This window comes from Drosophila ficusphila, unplaced genomic scaffold (genome assembly GCF_018152265.1).
Source record: "Drosophila ficusphila isolate 14025-0441.05 unplaced genomic scaffold, ASM1815226v1 contig_286, whole genome shotgun sequence".
NCBI classification, from domain to species: domain Eukaryota; kingdom Metazoa; phylum Arthropoda; class Insecta; order Diptera; family Drosophilidae; genus Drosophila; species Drosophila ficusphila.
In genome coordinates, this window is record NW_025064189.1 from 7,107,823 (window position 1) to 7,126,486 (window position 18,664).

An 18,664-nucleotide genomic window follows, 5' to 3' on the forward strand; every position below is an offset into this window, starting at 1 on the left:
TATGGAGATGCATCTGCTAAGTGAATGAAGCGAAATCTTTCAGCTTTGTTATTTATTTTTCAATTCCAGTAGAGAAATGCAGGGCATGCATGTAAATAAATATATAAAATGTCCCTTGCGAAATAACGAACGAGGAATGCATATTTCTGCGCATGTTAAAAGGCTTAATTACGTTACACTTTTTTGAATTCCTTGTTAAAGAATTTTGTGAGAAGGAATTTATACATTTATCAATCCAACAACAAATAATTAAATAAACCTTTAAATTTTCCCTTGCTTACATATCAGACTTCACCTTTTTAAATGGCACATTTATCAACTGATTTAACAACATCTACCACATCAACTCGATTTGAGCCCGTGATCATACCTTTTATCCTTTATCCCGGTGTCCGAGTGACACTCCCGGTTTAAACGGCCTTTTAAGTGTTAAATAAAATGCCAGCGCCACCGCTTTTAATTTCGTGTTAAATTGTATAGGCAATTACCCAATGCAAATGCAATAAACACGGCGAATTTATTTTCATTTTGGTCGCGAGGCCCGAAGGCGCCGCGATTATCAACACGTTGGCGAGGACTCCCTTGTCCTGCCAAAGCTTTTTTACGAAATGAAAATCGCCCCGGCGAGGACTCCCCGGCTGGCTAACTGGCTGCTGAGTGCATTTCGCAGGACACGGACACGGACTGCAGAGCTGGCTGGCTGGCTGGTTGGCTGACTGGCTGGTTCCAAGTGTTTGCCATCAAATTAATTGGCACTGAAATTAGCACGAGGCATCCGGTCGCAGCTGATTTAGCCGACTGCGTGTCCTTCTGGCTTCCAGTGAACGGTGTCCTGGCCCCGCGGCCCTACTCTATTTTCCCATTCGCACTAAGTACACGGATTTTGCATTAATGCAGCACTCACATGAATCATTCATTGATTTAATTACAATGATTGCAACGGGAGCAGCGGGAAAAGCCGGAAAAGCGGTAGCAGGTGCCAAGTTGCAAGGTGGCTGCTGGCAAGGTGGCAAAGTACTCGGCGGTTCTTTCAAGTGGCGCCCGAGGAGGGACAGTTTAATTAAAAGTGCTAATGCAAAATAAATAAGCGCAGCTGCCGACAGGAGAAATCAATTTGCGCTAATAAGCAAAGCATCGATTCGATGGCTGACTGAAAGGTGAATAGAGTCGGAAATTGCAGGGAAATAGCAGAGGGTTACTGAAACTCTAGCAGGATAGGCAAATTAACGCTGCTCCAGGAAAATCGAGCGGAGCTTGCCCTTCATCACAACCTGAAGTGCTGTTTTTGACAGCTCGCATTTGGACGCCTCAAAGAACTTTAGGCACACACTCTCTTCAATTCACTCAGGAAAGAGTTTGTAAATATTGCGATATAAATTTTTAGCTTATTAATAAATAATTAATAAATAGAACATAATATTAATAAAAATATTTCAAAGTCATTCATATGTAATAGGTACCCTTTGCATTTGCACAAAATCTTTTTCAAGTTCTTTTTTTCGATTCAATCTTTTCTTTAAGTGCATGTTTTCCAGCCACTCAATGACATTTTCCTAGTGTCCCTTGGCACCTTTGATGGTCAAATCCGTAACCAAGTCCCACATACAATAATATTTTTTTGCAATTTCGTCCTTTGTGTCGCCTCCGTCGCCTCCGTCGCCCAATTCACCCGTTTGCTAATAGTATTAGCCGCATGTTGCAAAGGGGTTAAGCTATCGTTTTCATGTTCCCTCCAGTAATGCCCCTCCCCACCCCTTTCTAACCCCCTTTTGAACGCCCTTTGACCCCCCGCCTCTGGTCGTCGGTGCGCTTTCATGCCACTTTGATTTCGCTTTGTGCTCTTGCCACGGACGTTTAATGGTTGAAAGGTAAATTGCACAGTATTTTCCTGCTTGGCCTTCCTTCTTCTGTGGAATCGGGGAAAACACTTCCGCTGCCATGTCTTGGCCTCGTTTCGGCTGCTCCTGTTGTCGGCCAGCACGGAAATCATTTGATTTTGCCCCGTTTCGTGCCGGCTAAGGCGATCAAAGTATTTTGCATGGCCCGCGCGGACTAAATTGGATGAGGCGGCCAGTGGGGAGCATTTAGGCCGATCTTTATGGGGAACGAGTCGGTTTTCAGCCATCTGCCCGCCGATAATGCGCTTAACTCTGAGCTGTCAATTTTGTGGGGCAAGCCTTTATTGTGCCACAAGGGATCCGCTGATGCGGGGATCCGCGGCAACGGGGCACACATACTATACAACATACATACTATAAATTGCATTGACAGTTGCCGTTCGAATTGGCAGCGGGCAAATTATGGACGTATAATTCAAATTAATAGCAGCTTATGGCACTCGACCGGTTTTAACGGCCAAAAAGTCAGTCGAGCAGCAAAGCGAGTGCTGCCAAGTGCCAATTGCAAGTGCTGCCGCCACGGCCCTCTTGCCACGCCCCCTTCCCCCCCTACTCTTGGCCCTGCCCCTTTGGACCATTTCAAAGACCGCACGCTGAGCAAACACAGAAAAAGCGAGGCGAAAAAAATGCAGCTAAAGCCATTCGAATCGCTATTCATGAAATGTTTGATTTAAAAACGAAATTATGACATCTGCTTGCCAGAGAAATTTAAATATCGATTAAATCTGTGCGGGTTAAATTGATTGATTTTAATCTTGAACAAATGGCACTCCAATGTGATTTTTCAATAAGGCAATAAAGAAAACGGGATTATATTGGTTTGGTTCTCTTTTATTTCGTTAAGATTAAATCGTATAAATGTCTGTTTCTTTGTATTTAGTGGTACGAAATTTATAATGGTTTTCGAAATGTGGAATATTTGTTGAACAAATGAGAAAGCTTAGGCTTGTTTTCCTGGCAGGATATAATAATAATATTTAAGTTGTTTGCTTTCCATACTCAAAACGAATTGCATTTGTTTATTTGGGGCATTCCTAATTTTGAAATATTGGCTAAAATTATTAGTATTTGCATGAATTATAAGTTGGTATCCGTATTCGTGTGCGTTCTATGCAATGAGACTATTATGATAACACATTTTTTGCCGTAATTTGCTCGACAAGAAAGCTTTCTGTTATTTAAATGATAAATAATATCCAACCTCAGAAAAAAATGAATAATTTCTCTCGCATTCGACTGCTCTGCTAGTGGGCTGTTTTTGGATGGCATACGTGGCGTATGCGTAATCCGCGCTTAGCCCGTCAGGCCGCGTGGAAAAGTCAGTCGTAAAATGGCCATCGGGCAACCGAGCTGAAAAAAGCCGCGAATCAACTGCTTAAAATTTAAGCGAAACAATGACCTAAACTGCCGCGCAAAACGAAAGCGAGAAGGATGGTAGATGGTAGATGAATGCATTCCAATGCCGCACGCAAGTGACGGCCATGAAAGCGTAAAAATGTAAAATTAACACGCAGCTTCTGGTTTTAGTTTTGTGGCAACAACAGAAGGGAAGGGAAGATGGGGGCACTCGCCCAGGGGGGAGTGGCAGCTATGGCAGCTGGACAACCGCAGCCATAAAAACCACACAAAAGCAAGAATGAAGTTGTTGCCGCTGCTGCTGGCCACAAAAAGCGCTTGAAAAATATGTTAACCACAGTTAAAACAGCGCCAGGTCAACCGTGCTTACTCACACACACACACACACACAGGGGATACTCGGGCAACACACACACATACACAGAAGCAGTCGTGAACAAAAGAGAGTGTTAGAGGGGGAAAACTCGAGTGAGACACGCTTGGCATGTTGACAAATGTTGCAGAGACTGCTGCAGCTTCCCCACAAATGAGCATCAACCTGGAGCTGACCTCCTTGCCTGCCACGCCCCACGCAGCCCCCCTGCATTCGCGACCCCCCTTCTCACCCCACCCCTGGCAGACAGTTTTAGTTGCGCTTAAAAGCGTGCTACACTTTCTAATGCTCGAAGCGTGATAAGCTGGCCCCAGCTGACGTTCGTTTTAATGCGGACGTCATCCTCCAGCAACCTTCGCTTCGCCCAGCATTTCCCTTCCCCCCTCTCCACCAGTTTTCCTCCCCCTGATAGTGGCGAAAACTTTAGCAACAATGACATTATCAAAGCCAGAGACAATGGAGACACGAAGAAAGCAAGAAAGTTGAAGCATGAAAATTTCAGCAAAAGCTTACGGTCAACTGATTGATATCTACAATGCAGCGAAATTAGCCAAATGGAGGTCAATAGTATACTCCTTTATTTCAATCAGCTTTGATGGGTATATGCAGCAGCTGTAGCTTCTTATGAAAGAAGGGGAAATACTTTTGTAGCTTAGTGTTAGAAGTTAACCAAATGATTTATAAAAGCAATTCATTTTAGTCTTCCCATTTGAAAAGCAATTAAGATTTATAAAACAACTTCAATAGATCTCAATTTATTTTGAAAGCCTCCCATAAGACAGCAATAAAGTCGAAAACTTTGATAAAAAGGCTTAAAATTTCTCCTGGCACCGAACTGATATGCGATAGCTTCTACTTTTCCGAGTTTATTTGAGCACCAGCTTACCGCACGTAGTTTTTCACACATGTGCCTGCGAAGAAAACTCTTATTTCGCATTTGCCCCCCCCCTTTAGAATTTCCACGCTCCTCCCCAAATCGCATCGCATTTCATTAGTTGCACTCATTTGGCATTCAACGAGCATTCGCATTCAGCTGCAATTTCGCATTCGCAGGCGATTTTTATTGACGTTTTTAATCAGCAGATGCAGTTGCAGTTGCTCCAAGTTTTAAATCACTCTGGCAAGGATTCCCTTTCCTGCTCAGCCGCATATCCGCATATCCGCATTTCCGCAGCTCTGACATCAGCATTCAACTTCACTTAACTTTTATTGCGTTGCTCTCTCACACCTATTTCATTAACAAAGTTTCACACTGATGATGCATGTTCCCACTCTGCCACTCTGCCACTCTGGCATTCCCATCCCATTTGCCACCGCCGTCTTTGAGATGCCTTTGATGTCCTGGCCAGGATGGCAGGATACAAGGATCTGCCCGGGATCTGGCCGGGTAGCTCAGCTCCTCCTCAGCTCTGCGTGAATTCAATTTGATTGACGTTACGAGCTTCTGCTACTGATTCCAATTGCAATCAATTTACTTTTGTGTGCCCGCTCCGCATCCGAGTTGCAAACTTCATTAGAAATTTTCCTTTTTGCCAGCTGCAGCTGTAGCATTTTTATCCTCGCTTTTCCAGGCCAGCAGTACGAGTATCTCCGTTTGGAATTTCCCTGGCTCTTTCCTCGCTGCAGTTAAGTAGCCCAAAGAAAGTGCAGAAAAGTGGAGAAAGGGGAAAAATGGGGGAGAGCAGGCTAAGTGGCAGAAAGAAAACTTGTCGTCATATGTGAAAAGTTTGTCTGCGGCCTGGGTTTATTTTGATACGGCCAATGAATTGGGGAAAAAGTTTGCGCACCGCCTTCCTTGAATTATGGTAAGCCCCGAAAAATTATCTGGCCATAATGCGATTTCGATTGCAGTACGGTTAACACCAAACTTTTATTTCGCAGCACTTTGCGGAGCAGCAGATGATGATGACGGATTGCCGCTTTTTTGCGATAAATCTAACTGCATTCCAACTAATTAATCGAACTTGATGGAAAGCGAATGCAATTTATTTGACATCAACGATTTGTGATAACAAATTTGTGAGCTTAAACGCTTTGATAAATAACTAATTAAAAACGATTTAAAAAGTATGATTGACGGTTTTGGTTAAAACAAAATCTTTTTAATGGTTTTTTTGTTGTAACAATTTTTTAAAATTTTATTTTATGCTTCTTAAGATCTAAGTTAACGAAATATATCACTTTCTTCTCCCGCTTTTTTCGAAAATTGAACGGAAATAAAGAGTTTAACATCGATTCATTTTGAAGTTCCTAAAAAAGAACGTATTACTAGCATAAAACAAAGTATAAATGAAATCTTGTATTTAACTGGCGTATTTACTTTTAATTCTTCGTGCACTTCCATTAACGAGTCGGTCCTGTTTATTATTCATCTCTTGGATAACTTTCGTAATTTGCAAAACTTTTAATTGAACTGTTGCCGCCCGCGCCCCCTTTAATTTTGCGTATTTTTTTGCTGCAGCTGGCTTTCGCATACTTGCCGCACATACAAAATGTGTTGCAATCTGCTGGCGCATGATTTTTCACGCTCGTTAGTCCAAAAGTATTGTGTTGCCCATGTCCTGCAGAGTCCAGGACCTTGTTATGACCGTGTGCGATATGCATAAATATACACTCGCGCCAGCATAAATATACACACACACACACACGCCCGAATATACGGCGTATATGTGTACGAATTCTTTTTAATTAAACAACATGTGTTGGATTTTAATTTGTAAGGCAAATAAAAGTGGACACCGTGTAAAACATTTTCCGGCTGAACGGCGGCGCTCCTTTTGTTGCCGGGTCCTTCGGCCAGGTGTCGCATCAAATTGAGCAAGGCTCGCAACATGCAGCAATAAACGCGCCGCTGCCACTTTTTCCAGCCCTTTGTTTGGCCGCCTTTTTTCGGTCCTGCCCTGCACTGAAAAGTGGCTCTAATCTGTTTAAACTGCAGTGGCAGTCGAGAGACCGGCGATTGACATGCCCCTGAACCATCAATCACTTCGGGAGTCCGTTTTCGCTGCCCCTTTTCTGGTGTCCTTGCAGCAGTGCTCTCCCCACGCCCTCTGCATTTTTTTCAATCACTGGAAAAAATATACATATTTGTTATTGCTGTAAATCAAAAAACAATATATAACCCTTTAAACTGTAGGTGCCTTAAATTTTTAAAAACCCCGAACAAAGGCTGTGATGATTAATAAAAAAGAGAATTATCGCTATTAAACATTTATATATGTATATTTGAGTACACAATTTTTTCGTTGGTGCAGAGCCCTCTGAAGTCATTGAACACTCCCGCCATAACCAAGGGCTTAAATTCTGACAATGACCAGAAGCTGTCTCGACTTTCCATTTACCTTTGCCCTTCTCAACCGAGAGAAATGAAAGACCAACGCTCAGGATCCTTCGAGGGCATTTCAAAGGGTATTCAACATTTGGACAGGGCCTGAAGTCTCTTATCGAAATGGTTTCTGGACCACCGCAAACAATGCAAATTATGAAAGCAAAACGAACGTTTATTCCGAGTCCGAGTCTGCTTCCACTCCCCCCGCAGTCCGTGTGTTTCAAGTGTTGACAGGCCAGGCATTTTTGTTTTTTACATTTTTGGCCGGGCCAACAGCAATCAGGCCATTCTGCTGTCAATAAAATTGTGACCGAAACAGAGGGGAAGACTGTCAACGTTTTGCAGTTATTTTATCTTTAACTCGCCCACAAACAACTGGCCCTCAGGTGACAGAAATGGGAAGTGTGCGGACCGGAGACAAACATTTCGGACCTGGGACCAGCCAGGGCTTTTATTTCGCCTGGCCATTTGACTTTTTGCAACATTGCGCATACGCACTGTTGCATTTTAATTAAGGTCCAAATAGATTTCAGCGCCGAAACCAAACGAAAACATACACGCATTTGCACACAGACGAAAACCAATTAAACCAAAGCAGCGACTATGGCCAAATAAAATGCAATTACTGACCGGCCAACTGGGCCACTAAATTAATAGCCCTCCGACGGGTCACGCGGCGTATGCGTAATGCGAGATGCGAGATGCGAAATGCGAGCGGGTCTACTCTTCTTCTCTATGGGAAAACAAATGGGGAAAACTGTGTCAGGATTCGACTGCTGCCACCGTTAGTGCACTGCAAGAAAATTCAAACAATTTCTGTTATTTCGTAACATAAAATAAATAAATAAAATTAAAATACTATTGCTCAACATATGTTTTCATGGACTTAAAATATTTTTTTTGGGCAATATATAATCTAGGATTTGTGCTAGATTTTTTTCCACATGTGCTGTTGTTGCTGGCGCTTTGCTAACCACAACAAAGGACACACAATTTGCAGCGTTAATGTCCTGGCCTGGTTCTTTGGGGCGAATGAATGCGGGGACTAAATGTGCCCGAGAACGGAGGACCTTGCAAGTAATTGCAATTGACGACGCCGCCGCTGATGGGGAGTCCGTGCCATCAACCAGCAGCCAGCCAGCGAACAGCAGCAGCGTGCAACGTGCAACCAGCTACCAGCAACCTGGTGGAAGCAACCTGCAACCTGCAACCTGCAGGCAGCTACCCATTCATAAATGCATTTAACGTGTCGTGGCTCAGGTTGAGGCTGAATCGCAGGGCTCAGGATCTGGGCTCAGGTGGCAACTAACAAGGAAACAATTACGCGCTGAAAAGGGATGGCGAATGGCATTAGGGGGCTCCTGTTCCTGCTCCTCCTGCTCTGCAGCTCCTCTTGCTCCATTCTCGTTCTCGTTCCCATTTCCATTTCCGATCGGCTGTTCTGCATGTGGCCGCAAACACGCACTGCCATCTGCCATCTGCCTAATGAGCAAATGAAGTCGATTAAAGGTGTGTCGGTTGGAAAGTGGAAAATGTCCCGACTGCGCTCGCTGTCCTCGCGGATGATTATCACGCGTTGCGAGATTCAGATGGAAATGGGGTCCACTGGCAGAGCTAGTGCTAACTGGGTTTTCCATCCCCAAATGGAATTGGTTCGCTTCGGGATGGGGAAGAAAGCTGTATGAGAGTTTATGAGGTTAGAGAAGGCTTTAGCTATAAGTATCCCGATAAGGTTAAAACCCTTGGTAAATAGTAGTTGTATAAGTATCTTGGATATGAAATCTCTCATTTAAAATTGATTAGAAATTTTGTTGTAAAAATAAACCCAACCATAATTGCAGTAATCAAATCGATTTACTGTAAGATAATTTAAATCTACATACATAACCCCTTTAAAGTTCATAAGGCAACCTTCCATTACTGGCAAGCAATAATAAATATTCAAGCATATGGCTTCAGGGTATTCGCCAGTTAACTGCACTCCATGCAGAACAGCCTAAATGAGAGCACATATGCGTGACGGAGGACACAAGGAGTGTCCTTGGCCAGGACGACGACGCATAGCAACTGCATGGCGAAAGTATCTATTGTGTTTTCCCCAGCCGCAGACACGAGGATGCATAATGAGCAATAACCGGGCTGCTCCAGTGTCCTCGGATCACGTCAGTCCTCCCGGAGTTGAATTTGTTTTGCTCTGGAGCGATTTGTGATTAACTCGGGGACGTCCTTTTCCTAGTCTACCATTCCTAGTTCACCTCTAATCGCATCGCATCGAACTTTATGTGGCCAGCCGAGGAAACTTCGTTCGTAATTATGCAAAAGTTTCCCTCTTAATTGGCCTTATCGTTGGCCTCTCTCTCTCTCTCTCTCTCACTCTGTTTTTCCAGCAGTTCCTAGTCGCCTTGCATTAAAGCCAACGGCTTAAGTTCAAGCCAAAGCAGATAAAGGCCACAACTCATTTAACTGTCATGCACTAAATAACGGCACACGAAATCTGCATGCCGCACATATATGGCTTGGGGCATTACATAATGTAAATACACACACACACACACCACACACTCATACACACACACAAACATCTCAAGCGTTGGAGTTTTGGGGCAGCCATAATGAGATGACATGACACATAATGAGGTGAGCTGCCAGTGTGTCCGCTTGTGTGGCTGCAGTTTGATGGCAGCGGCGACTAATTGCACAGATGCCAGCGATTCGAATTCAATTATTCAGGGAATTCCATTAATGCCAAATTAGTTGAACGTGCCACAGGACGACTTGATACCGCAGCTGCTTGGGCCCAGAAAAGTATGCCACACTTTCCATAAATATCCCAACCAACACACCCACACACCAACACACACATACACTTTAATCGAAAAACCAAAGAGCCACAGCCAACAATGAGCAACAAAAATCCTTGCTGTGCGGCCAGGACAACGTTTAAACTTTGTTTTATGCAAGTTTTTATTGTTTAATAGTTCGTTGGATCGCAGGGGGCGATGTAATGCTCAAATCGAAGATGTCCTGCCAGGTGGATGACAAGGCGGCTTACCGCCAAACGACCGCAGCCTGCTCCTGGGGACGGGGCCATCTGGGGATCCCCGCCCGCCCCTTCCAGATTGCAAATTGCAGTGTGTGCAGGTTCACACAGAAAGCTTTTGTGCAGCCCCCCCCTCTTCCATTTTCCCCGCCCCTTCCACCCTTTTCCACCGGATATAAAGTCAGGGCGGACGACAGCGGCCATGTTGGTCGTATTTAAAGTCTGACCATGTGCTCCGAGTGCGTACACCTTGGGCAAAGATAATAGCTTACGGCTTTATTTATTTAAATGGTTTTTCGAGTGGCTTAAAACCTGGCACATAGTGCGTGGCAAAAGAATATTTGCACTCTTTAACATCAGTTTATTTTCAAGAGCACTTTATTTACTTTGGGAAGCTGTGAGACTTTTAACAAACAAAAAAGTAAACATAAGTTTTATATTTTCATTGCTAAATTTCAGCAGTTTTCGTTATTTTATTTCAGGAAAATAGGAAAGGAGTGTTACTTATAAAAATAATATTTCAGAAAAAGTATTTTAACTTTTGTGAAATCATTTCTTTTTATAATTAAGAATAATATGTAAAGTAGTTTTCCATTAGCACGTAATTAAGTGCTCACTGTTTTCAGCGCTGCTGCTGTGACCGCAGCTGTAGGTGGGAATTGGGTGGCTTTCGGGTGGCTGAGTGGCTGGTCAATTCCTGAAACTGGACGCGGGTGGCAGGTGGCAGCTGGCTGGTGGCTGGTGGCTGGTGGCAGAGGAGCGGCAAAGGAACCGCGGGGGCAGGTGGCACGCCCCACGGGCCGGTGGCGTGTGCATTTTTTATGCACCCACATATTCACAGCTGTGGGGCAGGCTCGGTTCGCTTCGCTTCGGTTCGGTGTTTTTTTTCTCGGTGCAACAGAACCGCACCCTCAACCCCTGAACCTTCACCATCAGGTGTCGGAGCATGCAGAATTTTGTGGCTTTTGATTGGCTTTTTCGGGCGCTGGGAAAAAGTTATAAATGGAGTTTAGAGCTGGTCGAATAAAAGGGCGGGGACTTGTCTGCGGTCAGCTCATAAATACGTCAAGTGCGGTCGGTCCCTGCATTATGGATCAAATCCTTAAAGTAATTTTAGCATGCGAGGCGGGGAGAAAAGTACAAAAACAAAAAAAAACAAAAACAAAAAAACGGGAGCAGATGAGGTGGAGTCCCTCTACATTATTTGCTCACGAACTGCGGCAGTGCAATGGAAAAACACACGGCAAATGTAAATAAAATCGCTGGGAATACATTGTGGGAATGTGTGCCAAGCCGCAGATAGCAGGAGAAAGTAGGGAAAAGGGGGGAAAAAGAGGGGGTAAAAAGGGAGTTCCCCGAGAACTGAGGGGCTTCCCCACAGCAGTAAAAAGCAGCAGCGCCAACGGCAAATAAAAGCGTGCAAATAAAACTAAAGCAAGCAAAGGCAACTCGCGTTATTTACTAAATTTTGCATATAAAACAAAGCGAAACCGACGTGGAAGAGAAGACGGTGTCGAAACCATAAACAAAACCAAGTACAAATTGTTGAAATAACGCTGCTGGACTAAAAAAATGCTCTCAAATGAAGGTATAACAATTTTAATTTAAAATTGGGAAAAGAAAGAAAGAGTAAGAGATTTGCAAAAAGCAAAAGCGAAATATATGTAAAAGGATTTGTAGCTATTTTTAATAAAATATACTTAAAGAGCTAACAAGGCTTTGAAATAATACGATTTCAGCGAAGGGAAAACTAGGACTTGAAGGCATCTTTAGGTGCATTTTTAAGCGTACTTTGTGGCAAGATCTCTCGTTACCAAACAGCCAAAGAAGCCACAGCGGTTCGCAAATAAAATAGTATCTGGTGGAAAAACAAGGGGAACAATAAAAATTTACAACCAGCCAAAACAGGCAAAATAAGCAGTTACCAAGCCGAGAAGGAGCTGGGGAAAACCTCCGAGAGACAAAGGAAAGCAAGGGGAACTCAATAAATTGTCATGCAGTAAAATGAAGTCATGGGCGGGGAGGGGGGAAAAGGGGAAGGGGGTTGCGGAAGGAAGGGAACCACGCGCGACTTTGTTTCGGGCGATGAGAAATGGCCAGGGATTTTCCCCGGGCGAAAGAAAGGGGGTTTTGAATTGGGAAGGGAAGTTCTGGCGACGGGGCACGTAAAATGCCAAGAAAGTAGCAGAGTGCAAGTGGCATGCAGATACATGCTTATACATCCTGCCCCTATTCGGTGTCAGACCGAAAATCACATGTTCTGCTGTAGCGGGAAGGATGTGATTTAAGTTGCAGTGCAACAGCGAACGAGTACAACCGACAACCTACAACAAAAGCCACCAAATGAGGAGGTCCTGCCTAAGGAGCCGTGTGCCATGCGACATTTCGGCTTCTGCCGTGGCGGCCTGCTGAATTTTTCATGCCCGTCGCGCGGCATAAACTTACCTCGACCACTGTTTCTCGGGACTGTAAATTAAGGCGACTCTCGCTTTATTGGCTCTTGCTTCTGATGGCTTTTATTATGCTCCTGCATTGTGTGCCACAAACTGATGCTCTTAGCCACGAAACAGATTAGGCCTTGTTTTAGGATTTAGTTTTCTCGTAACTTAAAACTTAAAACAACTTAAAAATCTAAAAAAGAGTAACCAACTTTACTATAAATTTTAGATAAAATAGTATTTCCATAAGTTAACCATCAAGATTATCCAAGTTTAGTTGGTAACAAAGAGCATCCGAAAGTCCATCGTTTTGTGGCCTAATTTCTGTGGGTAGTGTCGCTGTTATTGCGGCTTCATTTGGCTTTCAGGTAAATGGTCTCTTAGCCTGGCTCTGCCTTTCGAGTGCATTAATCCTTTTTTATAGGCGGAAGCGAGATTGGCGCAAATTAAGTATACGTAGTGTGGGACCTGGTCAGAGGCCATTTCTTGACGCGGCGTTTACTTTGGCCAAATTGCATTAAAGTTGCATAAGTGCACACGGTTTTAATATTTAATTTAGCAAAAAGCTTTCCCAACACATTCGCATTCGCATTCGCAGGATCTGTCTCCTGGCTTCCCATCCGACTGTTTGTCTGACTGCCGGTCCTGCTGTCCTGCTGTCCTCTTCTTCTTCGTCCTTCTATTTGGTGTCCTGCACTTAGAGTTGCCCTGGCGATAACGCCGCTGACATCCACGCTTAATAATATCCCTTTTCGCGCTGGAAAAACAAAAGCGCAGCCTTGTCTCTGTGATTTTTGCCCCCTCCCCTCCCCATCCCTTCGCATGGCCATCCAACCACCGCGCTGCCAAGGGGAAAATGGAAAAGCGCAGCTCGCAAATGGAGATAAAAATTTGCGATGGCAAAGCCAAAGGAAGCGACAAAAAAATAAAGCTAGAAAAAACAACAGCAGCAGTGCAAGCGGCAAAGTGCAGCAAAAGTATTTACAAAGCGTTATCACGCTGTGACCCCCTGTCACCTCCCCCCCTCGTCCCCCTTCCCCCTTAACTCATGCTTTCTCTGCCCCTCGCGGCACGCCCCTTTGAACTTTGAACCCCGCCCCCTTTCGCCGCCCACTCAACACGTTCGCTTGTTTATTTTCGCCGCTGGCGTTCGCTTCTCTAATTTCTGATGCGCTGCACTTTTATATAGTTAAATAAAAAGGCGCTTAAGCAGGCGATAGAGTGTAATCATGGCCGAGAATGGATTTCAGATGTGGCCAGCGGGGAATCGGGAGCCAGAGATCTGGTGGAATTGAAAACTGCGCGGGCGAACGCCAAATTAAACGCGCATTCATCTCGCGTGGGAGTAATGCAATAAAAGGATTCCTTAAAAATGCCGAGAACTCACCGAAACAAATGCTTCCTCGAATTCGGTTTGATTTTAAGGCTCTTGAATCCAACAATAAGCCAGAAGCTTCGTTCGATCGGGGCTTAAAGGTCAGCGGTTTGTTTACATATTTATGAAACCAGTGTTTCGTTGCGAGGATTATCTGTAATCCAAAGGTAAAGTCTAGAGATTTACAGGTGATTACTGTGAAAAGAGTATAATTGCTCTTTGCACTTTGTAGTTATTAACATAAAAATGTATTAAAATATAATGAATGTTATTAATTATTTAGGTCAACTTGACCTCTTAAAGTTAAAGAGTCCCCGGAATATTTTAATCGCTTATCTTGTCCATCAATGCTGGGGAATTCGGTGGATCCTGTGGAATCCTTCGCTGCGGGAACGCTTCCTACTTTATCGCTCCATTCCGCGCTCCTCTAAATTCCGCAGCTCATCTCCTATTCCATTTGCGCAAGCTTTACGAGCTGCTGCTCAAATTTAAAGCTCATCAAGGGAGCTGGCTGGGAGCTGGATGGGAATGGAAATGGGATGGTTGTCGAAATAGTTTCGCATTTTATAACTCACTTAAAGGCGCCGCCAGGCAGCAGGCCAATTAAAATGGGCAGACGAGCTGATTAACCTTGGCAGCTGCCGCCCACCCATGCCACGCCCCCACCTTCACACATACAGAGACTCACACACTTATATATATATATATATATATATATGTGTGTATATTTAAAGTGAAGCCCAAGTGACCGTCGCCAGGTCACGTCGTCGTCTTTCGCTGTTGTTGCAATGGTAATTGTGCGAGTGCAGCAATGACGTCAGCACACATACACTCGAAGAAAAACTAAGTAGGGGGAGGTGGTGTCGGTGGACGGCCACGCCCCTGCCCAGTGGTGGGCGGGCAAACTGAGTTGCCACGGTAATTGTGTGCGCTGCTCCACGCTTCGGTTGGCAATATTGTTATGACCAAAAAACCAGGTCACAAAGGATCCAGCGCCCCCCCTTCCCCGACGCCACTGTCTTGGCCTCAGCTTTCAGCGCGAACGCGCGCATATTTTATTTGATTTATTTATACAAGAAATGCAAAAAAATAAAAAAACGAAAACGAAAAATACGTCATAATTTAGTAAAATGTTTAGCAAAGTACGCGAGGCGAAGAGCGAAATTCTAGAGGCGAAAATCCCTGCTGGCAGTTGGGGATTTCTCAGCTTCAACTCTTGCGCTATTTTGCATTTAATATTTATGCCACTTTTCCCTCTGTTTTGCAGGCATGCATCGGGCTCTCCGGCCTCAGCTCAGCTGCTCAACTTGTCGACTTTCGGCCCAAACCGCTGACCAGGCCAGGACCAGAACCAGGAGCTCCCCGGATCCCCGGATCCAGGACGAAACAGAACAGAACGGGACACGGTCGGGCCAGTCCTCAGCCATGGCTGCTGAATAATTAATGCAGTTTCGGTAAGTGCATTTGAGAAATACGTTCCCTTTTTGCAGTTTTCGGTTTTCAGCTCACAGTTCTCAGTTCTTCGTTCTCAGTTCGCCTCAGTTCAGCTTGGCCAAGTCAAAATGCAGGGCGCCTCATTTAAATGCGCACTGAGAAACTCGAGTATTCTATAATGCCTATTAGTCTGAATAAGAGTTGGAGAGGAAAAAGTCAGTGCGAAAATGTATGGCATTAAATTATGTGCAACCAGGCCTAGTGCAATTTCAATTTGGACTGCGTGTTAAGTCCCCCACAATCCAAAATCGAATTCTATTATTCCATTTCAAAAGAGCTTTAAATTCATTTTGGTTTTGACCACTACATTTTGTTGTTCTCTGCCAGAAATACATTTTCCTAAAATAATTACCATGCGGAAGTTGCATTTCCCGAGCTTGTTGAAAATGCTAAACTAAATTCAAATTCTTTTCAGTTATTTCATGTGTTTAAGAACTTTAATAGACATTTTCTAAAATTTTTAATATTAAATAAAAGGATAAAAGTATAAAATTAACAATCTTAATTTTAGGCATTCCTTTTTATAGAGTGTTTTTTCCAAGTGCAGGCTAGGGAATCCCCTCCCACTCTCCCCATATTCTCCTTTTGCCAAACTAAGCTTGACAAATGAAGTGTTCACTGCTCACAGCCTTCGAGGGGGCGTGGCCCATTGTCGCTCAGGACGGGGCTCATGCATAAACCAATATGCGACATAGCTTCGCTTCTTCACTTCAGTTCAGTTCAGTTCAGTTCGGTTCAGTTCGCTTAGCGCTTCGCTTTTTCTTTAGCTGCGTTCACGCGCCGGAAGCGGAAATTGTCCAGCAACAATGGCAACAAAATGGCCATGGCCAAAAGAACGGCCACCCACAGCAAATGGCTTGTAAGCGGTGGAGAGAGACAGGGAGAAAGAGGGAGAGGGAGATAGTGGACAGGCGGCTTGGAAAATTGTCCACTATTTTCGCACATTTGCAGAGCTCATGGGGAGTGGGAAAAGGAGGTGGAGGAGGGGGAGGTAAATGACGGTATATCTTTTTTGGGTCACCCTCGAACCTAACTCAATGTAGTTTAGAGGTTGGTAATGACTGGGGGAGGGTCTGGTTTAAAGGTTTCCGTTTTGATGTTCCTGAAATGTAAATATCCGAGGCATTAGAAGGGCTTCTCTTATTACAGAACCAGCTGAACTCAGATCTATTTATACAACTGAATTCTCGTTTTGATTCTATCGTTAGTTGCGAAGTCGGTCTTAAAACTCTTTCATGTTTCTTATTCTTTGTAATTGGGGTAAAAAGATAATAAATTAGCTTCCCTTTGTCAAATATTTGGGTAATTCACTACCTTCTTTCATTTTTTACATTTTTTAGCCAGCGATTTTTTTCGCTTATGAGCATCACATCCTTTTCATGAAGCTCACCAAGCTTATCTCGTGTTATCCTCTTCTTTGGGAAATACCTTACCAATTTGGAGGTCCTTCTCCATCTATTTTTTCCTACCGCCAAGGATCTCAGAAAATCGCCGAGTTCGTCATCTACTTCGCTTTCCCGTTTCCCGTTTCCCTTTTCCCTTTTCCCACCCAGATCTGCGTTATTTATGCCCTGATGCTGTTGCTGGGTTTATCTTAATGCTGTCCTGATACAACGTTTTCATCGTTGTCGTCGCTCATCGTAGTTGTTGTTGTGTTTACACGCTTATTGCTGAGTGCACTGAAAAAAAATTAAATGAAACATAAACTTGTTTTCCTTTAAATTAAATTCAGATTTATATCAAATCTGATTGGGTTGAAAACCAAATACATATTAGTTATTGATTTTTATTAAACTTTATATATTTATGTTTATAAAAAATTGTTATACAAAAATGTGTACCTAATTTTTGTCTGTGTTTGTGCACTGCTTATCCTTATCCACAACATTGCCATGTCCTTCTCCTTCGCCTTGCCTTTGCCACGCTGTCCGTCGTTTGTTTTGTCATTCAATTCAATGAGGCTAATGTCCGTTGAGGCCCCTGCCCCGCCCCCCTCTCCCCCTCGCCGTACGCCCCTGTTCTCGGTTTGGTGGCTCTTCTCCGTCCATTGCTTCATGCTGTTGTTGAAGTGCCATTAAGTTTAGTTGTCACTTAGCCTCTTTGCTTTTATATGCCGTTCTCCTTCTCCTTCTCCTTCTCCTTGTTCTTCTTCTTCTTTTGCTGTGTCCTGTCTCCTGTCCGTTTGTCGGTTGTCGTCTGCCGACCGTTGTTGTTATCCTTTTGGCTTGAACGTCTTAAGCGCCTAATGCCAGGGCCATAAAAAGTCCAACTAATGCTTTAAAGTGTGCCACACACACAAAGATAGAACGTAAGGGAGACGTTGGGGTGAAAGAGACAGAGGTAGTTACACCGAAAGAAATTACCCCAGTGATTGACCAACCAAACTTAATTATACGGAAAAAGATTTGAGATATTATAATCGTTTCATCAAATCAATAAATATATAAAATGATTCCAATAACTATTTCAATGAAAAAGAGGATCTTGCAACAATGCGATAAAAAATCATTTTTATTGGCTTATTTTTTCTCGGTGCATCGATTTCAGCTCTTGGCTGCAGGACAGCTAAAATGCCAACTCTTGCTTCGGTTCGCAGGACCTCTCTTATCTGGCCGGCTTTATCGATCGTTTTGCGTGTTGTCTTTTGGCTGTTTGATTTTCGGCGAGTCCATCCTTCCCTTTGCCACTTGTGTTTTTATTTTTATTTTGATTTTTATTCGCTTCGCTTTTCGCTTGTCGGCCTGAAAATTGCGTGTTAATTTTCACACAAACGGAGACAGTCGCATTTTCCACGTATTCTGTTTGTGCTTTGCGGTTTTCCCAGTCGAAACGTTCGTGTTTGAGCCGGCTTTCGCTCAAATATTTGCATTTTTATTGTCTCCCTTGGCTTCATTAGCCGCTTTGTCTGTGGACACACAGCTTGCTGTGTCGCATTTTGTATCCCTCTGCGTATCCTTTGGCGTATTGTGGCCAAAAGTTCATCTAAATTAAGTGCAAGCCATTTTCAATTAACTTTCGACGAATTCAACTTGCCCAAAACTTCCAGCCAAAAATGCAAAAACTTTTGCAGCAACTTTTCCGGCACTTTTTTCCTTTCCGCTGCCGATGAATTTTCATTACGCTGCATATTTGTTCTCCTTGCCAGTTTTTCTTCGTGTTTTTTTTTTTTTTTTTTTTTTTTTTTTTGTTCTTGGCTTGCATGTAAACAAGCCGCGCCAATTTGTTGCCCTCTAACAAAAGCAGGGAGAAAAATTTTCGACTTCAAAACTTGTCAAATTCTGCAGAAACAACAAAACCGATTCTGAGTGGCAGGACATGGGGGGTGGAATAATTTAGAGGGCAAGTGGAATACATTTTGCCCT

The 18,664-nt window shown here is 43.7% G+C and overlaps 1 protein-coding gene across 1 annotated transcript in view; it reads left to right on the forward strand.

Moving 5' to 3' along the window:
• LOC108100386 (glucose transporter type 1) overlaps positions 1–18,664 on the forward strand; it is a 77,236-nt gene that overhangs the window by 15,691 nt on the left and 42,881 nt on the right. The window contains exon 2 of the mRNA XM_017204241.2: positions 15,076–15,262. The gene's annotated coding sequence lies outside the window, so the exon portion shown is untranslated. The remainder of the gene's footprint in view (positions 1–15,075; positions 15,263–18,664) is intronic.